Below are 6,172 nucleotides of genomic sequence, written 5' to 3' on the forward strand. Positions count from 1 at the left end.
CGGTCTTCTACTGTTGCTTCCCTAGTTGCTCCTGTTGAACTCCTTGTTAAACTCCTTTTTCAGTTCACTTGTGAATGATTCACTTTGGAACGATTTACTCTTGCTCTGCTTTCCAAAATGAGGTTCTTAAGATATAGGGAGAGCAAGCTGGGCCACTCCTGAACACAGGACTGGGGAATTAGAGCTTATTAGTTAAATATCAAATTAGATCAATCAGCTGAGTCCCAGGATGAGAGAAGTGCACGAGTGAAGATCAGCCCAAAGATACACTGAACTACAAAGGAGTTTACGATGGGGGTCATAAAATCAACAAATTGCTGGAGCACAGAAATAGGGGGCATGCAATATTGGGAATTGAGAATGGAAATAGTAAAACTAAACTAAATAGTAAAACTAGCAAAATTACCCAATAAACTAGCAAAATGCAGGATTCAGGGCCACAGTGAAGTTGGAAATAGTGCAGCAATTATTACCCAATAAACTAGCAAAATGCAGTATTCAGGGCCACAGTGAAGATGGAAATAGTGCAGCAATTATTACCCAATAAACTAGCAAAATGCAGTATTCAGGGCCACAGTGAAGATGGAAATAGTGCAGCAATTATTACCTGTAGAATAAGCAGAAAAGCAATACGAGAGAGGGTGTCAATTCCTAACTCCTTGTTAAAGTCCTTTTCCAGTTCACTTGTGAATGATTCACTTTGGAAGGATTCACTTGTGCGCTGCTACCCTAGCGCTGCTTTCGTGTATATGCCACAATCTGTGTAACTGGAACCCTGGGCACTGCTTGAAAGATGCATTCTGTAGTGAGCAGAAGAGCTCTGCCAGGACTGGTCTTCACCAATGCCCATTTGGGGCCATGGAACTTTCTGCTGCGGACTGATAGGGAGAACCTGAAGACCGCAGAGTTTTATCCAAAAGCGGGGTGCACACAAGGGTAAAACAAAATCATAGCCAAGACAGGCAAGGAATCAAGGAAGACAGTCTACAATCAGAGTCAGTAAGCAGGCATAAATCAATAAACAGGAGACCAGAACAAGATACAAGGCTAAAGGTAGCCATATACTATAACTGAGATCGCCAACCTTTTTTACCCTGAGCCACATTCAAATGTATGTGCATTAAGACGCGCAAAGTTATACGTGATAGAATTTTTAACGCATGCTATAAATAGCGCTAGTTTTAACGCACTTTAGTGAATCGGCCCTAAAGTGTGGTATTGAAAAAGTCTTCAAGGATAGTAAAGACACAGGTGTAATCACTAGTAATTTAAAGAAGGTTTTTACAAGCAGATAATCCCATTCTACCTGCTTTTTGCCTTCTCCCTAAGATACATAAGGGTTGATTCACTAAAGTGTGATAAGCGTTATTGCATGCTTTTTTGCGTTAAAATTGATGCAAAAAAATGCGCGATTTGCTAAAGTATTATCGCATGCGTTAAGCCGCATATCGCGTGCGTTAAATAGCGTGCAACCGCATGCGTTAATTTTACCGCATTTCGTTAATTCTCACCCAGAAATAATACTAACACATGATTCACAAACACTTAGATGCGCTAAATATCGCATTAGTCTATGCCAAAATTAACACCTACTTGGGGCAGGCGGTAATTATAGAAAAGTACAGTTCATGAGCTTTTGGCAACACAATATGGACTTTGCAGTGTGATTTATTCAGGTATGTGTTGGCCCTAGATTGATCATTTAAAAAAAAAAGTAGTTCTACGAACGTAATGGCGTGTATGGCTAATATGGTGTGCGCGCGATAAGTAGCACACGTGCGTTAATTAGCTCGTGACAAGTAGTAGTATCCTTTTAGTGAAAAATAAGACCCGCTAAAAATTTTAACGCATGCTATAAATAGCGCTCGTTTTAACGCACCTTAGTGAATCAACCCTATAAAGACCTAATGAAATCTTGTGGGAGACCCATTGCTGCAGGGATGTCATCCATTGATGTCATCCATTTTTCAACCATTGGCTACTTTTTTGGATAGTGTACTAAATCCAGTTGTGGTATGTACTAAATCTTATGTGAGGGATACAACTGAGGAATTATTTTGTGTTGTGAGGGAAAATACTATGAGCAATGCCAAGGTACTTCGTTAGGCTCTAATGTAGCCCCAGCATATGCCAATTTATATATGGTCCGGTTCGGGGATGATTTTGTATATGGTAATGGTGAGTTTTGGCCACATGTACTTACCTGGCTTCGCAACATTGACTATTTGTTCTTCATTTGGCAGGGAACAGTGGAAAGTTTGTTTACTTTTAGGGATTACCTTAATCACAGATATCTATAGAAAACCCACTGATAGGGTTCCATGAAGTCACTCTGACAGTTTTAATCCTCCTTCCACTTCCAGAGGGTTACCTTTAAGTCAACTGGTGAGAGCAAGATGCACTGTCAGTGAGTCTGACAAATTTGAGAAAAGAGCTGACAAAATGTTGATGCCGTTTAGAATAAGGTGTTATGATACAGGGCTCTTGGAGGAGGCAAAGAAAAAGGTAAGGGATAGTCAAATAGACTACCTTTAGTCACTAGTTAGTCTTTCCAGTCAGGATTGGTAAAGGACATAATACACAGACATTGGCATCTGTTACAGATGGATCAGAGATTGCAGCCTTGGGTAATGGATCCACCGATGATGGCGTACAAACGAGCTACAAATTTGAGTGACCAGTTGGTCCATGCATTGAGTGGACCCCAAAGAAACAAGGTACTTGGTTGAGTGCCACCAAGGGCATGTATATATGTGGCAGATGTGTTAATTGCAACTTTGATACCAGAGCAGATAAATTCCATCATACTATGATTGGTAAAGGATATGCAATTAAACATGTCAACTGCCAATCCAATTTTGTCATATACATCTTGAAATGTCCCTGTGGGAAGTTATACATAGGCGAGACAACTAGAGCATTAATTATGAGAATTGGGGAACATAGAAGTGATGTAAGACCAGGTAGAAATACATCTCCGATTGCAAGACATTTTACGCAAGAAAAACATCAAGTGAACCAGTTACAATTCATTGGTATTAAAAGAGTGATGACACCAAAACGGGGAGGCGATAGGGATTTACCTTAAACAACGAGAGCTGAAATGGATATACAAATTGAATACCCTCTCTCCAGATTGAATAAAGATAGGGAACTTTGTTTTTTAAGGGTTTAGTTCCCTTTAATGACCTCAGCCTGTTGTAGTTTATGAGATGTATATGTAGTTCTGGTGTTTTTAATTGTAATGTAATATCTTCATTACAAATTCCATATATTTTGGTGATACTGTACTGGGAACTGTATGCTTTTTTTTCTGAATCGCTAGTCGAGAAAAAGACTTAGGACATTACACGTGGCTTTACAAGTAGTAAAACTGGTTATTATTCTGTATAGCTTTGTATGGCATTTTTCTTTTCACTTAAATATCATCACATGATAACTGGTTTTATGTTAACAAAAGGAATTCTGGGAATGAATTCCAAACTCCTAAAAAAAAATCCCATTTACATGGGTTTTATAAAGCTCACCCACTGGGTTTTAAAGCAGAAGCCAGGATAATAGCTGATCATATTCCCAACTACAGACTGATTTTGCCTTAGGTGGAGTCAACATGTGGTTTAACAAACAAATCATTAAGGTTGAGGAGACTGCCTCATACAGATACAAGTAAACAAAAAGAATTCTGGGAATGAGTTTGGAATTCATACTTGTATCATACTTTATATGATTTTATGCCACTATGCACTATAATATGCCTTATATGAAATATTCACTGTGTAAATTATATAATACACTTGTATGCATTTTACATCGACAGTAATAGTACAGTCCCTTTTAAATTTGTTGTAGTCTTTTAGTAATTTTGTGCTTTGCAAGAGTATTTGTTAAGTGTAATGATGCTGTGTGTCCAATCAGTAGTAGTTGCTAGGTGACAGCTTTGAAGGTTAATCAGGCTTGGCGTATGTATGAGCGTTGCCAGGGCAACATGTGAAGCTAGGGCTCTACGTCACACTGCAGGACACAGAGCTTGCGAAAGTGATGTAAGCAGATGTGACGTCACAAACCCAGTAGTGAGGATCATGCTGCAGGCTTAGCGTTCTAATTATAGAAGGCATTTATACCATTTTTAAGCCATCGCTTACCAGAATTCCCCTTGAGAAAGCCTTTCTGCTGAAACATCAGGGCATTCTCATTTTGGCCAGGGTATACGCTCCCTTACTGTTTTATTCTTCTTGTGCTCATGGTGGTATGTATTATACTGTATGTATTTGAATGTGCAAATATATGTACAATATTGTGCTGTTTGAAACATTTTTGAAAGAACGCACTATAAAGATATCTCTTTTTGACAATAACACATGCTTGAACTGTTTTTTTGAGTGCAAGCCCCTTTTTGACTCCAACCCCAGAGTTAGAGGCATTCACTGCCAGGAAAAAAGGACAGGAAGTGTAAGGCCGGACCAGAACAGTTGCTTTATTGAAAGAAAGTTTCAAAGTCGCAAAGGCATATTGAGCTTTAGGCAACCAGTAGGTTTTAGAATCTCTGTGGATACTGGCTGTAATGGGAGCCACAACATGTAAAAAATCTTTGATGAATCTTTAATAAAAGTTGGTAAACCACAAAAGTTGCTGAATGCCCTCTAACCCCAAAGGGATGGGCCTGTCCTGGTAGGCTACAAGTATATAAGTCTAAGGGTGAGTTTCTAAGGAAGAATTTACAGAATAAAGGTGACCTTACACAGGCCTTTCAACAGCTTATTGAGCTACATATGTTCCTGCCTGACCAATATCTAGCTGAAATATAAATTTGGAAGGTTTGTTTTTGCTGATGGATTAAGGACTGTATCGGTGTGTTGACATAGTCCTCATCCTGACTGCCTGCTTTGAGGCAATTAAGATCTGATTGTTAGGCTAAATACACTGCATTGCCCTGTGTCCTCACACAGAGCACAATACAACAAAGAAAACTGTGGCTCACTATGCAGGTGCGTACCTATAGAGGAAACAGACCCTGTGGTCACAGGAAGGGGGCCTGGGGGACAAAGGGGCCTAGACCTTGGGGTCTGCTTCACAAAAATCCACCCTCCCCAGACAATTTTTTTTTCTGAAAATGGGTAGGAGCCTTCCCCCACCCCTCCCACACGTGTGCGCCCAGGTGAGGAGAAGGCTGTGCTGCAAGAAGGCTATGCTCGCCGGGCCTCTCCAGAGATTTTCTCTGCAGGGTGGCTCAATGACAGCTTGTTACGCCACTGCTGCCATATTGTTGCTTTGATATCACTGTATAAAATATAATCAGAAGCAAGGGACATTTGGAGCGAGAATGGTATGTAGTGCTTATGTTTTGTGGGTTGTTCAGGTTCTCTGGTAGGCCTTTATTGTCCCAGTCCTACACTGCAGCTGACTACTGGTAGATGATACAACAAAGCAAAATAACCAGTAGCCGCAGACTTCTGTTCTTGCACCATGGTCTTAAAGTAGCAAGTCCCAAGGAATAATACAAAGTGGGGTAAAAGAAAGGGAAAGGAAATGAAGAAAGACAAAAGGTGAAAACAGGTGGTTTGTAGTTAAAGTAAAAAGCAGAAGAATAAAGGAAATACAAGAAAATTGAGAGAAGACAGCAGAAGTAATGGAAATGGGGTTATAGAAAGCAAGCAAGCAAGATGGAAAAAATGAAGCTCAAAGAAAAGGACAGCATAACAGTAATGGGGAAGAAAAGAAGGCTGGGTTAAGAGGTAACAAAAAGTGTTAAATAAGGGAAAGAAGAGAGGGGATAAAGAGTTTTTTTAGAGAGTGCTAAAACATTAGAGCATAGAGATACAAAGAAAATAAATTTAGAGAACACAACAGAAAGTTAAGGAAAAAAGGGGACTATCAATAGAAAGAGGAAAGGTAAATCTATAAATGTAGAGTTTAAACTTTCTATATCTGGAATGTAAAGGTAAGTAGGTAAGAGAAGTGCATAAGAACAGAAAATGCTAACACAAGATTAGAAGACACCAGAGAAAGATGACAACACAGCGTGGAATAAAAGGGAAGGTAAGCTGCAAATACTATCTACATATGTAATCTATATAGTTGTGGGCCTCTGCCCTAGGTCACTTGTGTACAATGTGTCATATGGATGGAACAACAAAGGTGTGCTGGTAAAACTATACCTTACTTTTGAATTGTA

Source organism: Xenopus tropicalis, chromosome 2 (genome assembly GCF_000004195.4).
Source record: "Xenopus tropicalis strain Nigerian chromosome 2, UCB_Xtro_10.0, whole genome shotgun sequence".
NCBI classification, from domain to species: Eukaryota; Metazoa; Chordata; class Amphibia; order Anura; family Pipidae; genus Xenopus; species Xenopus tropicalis.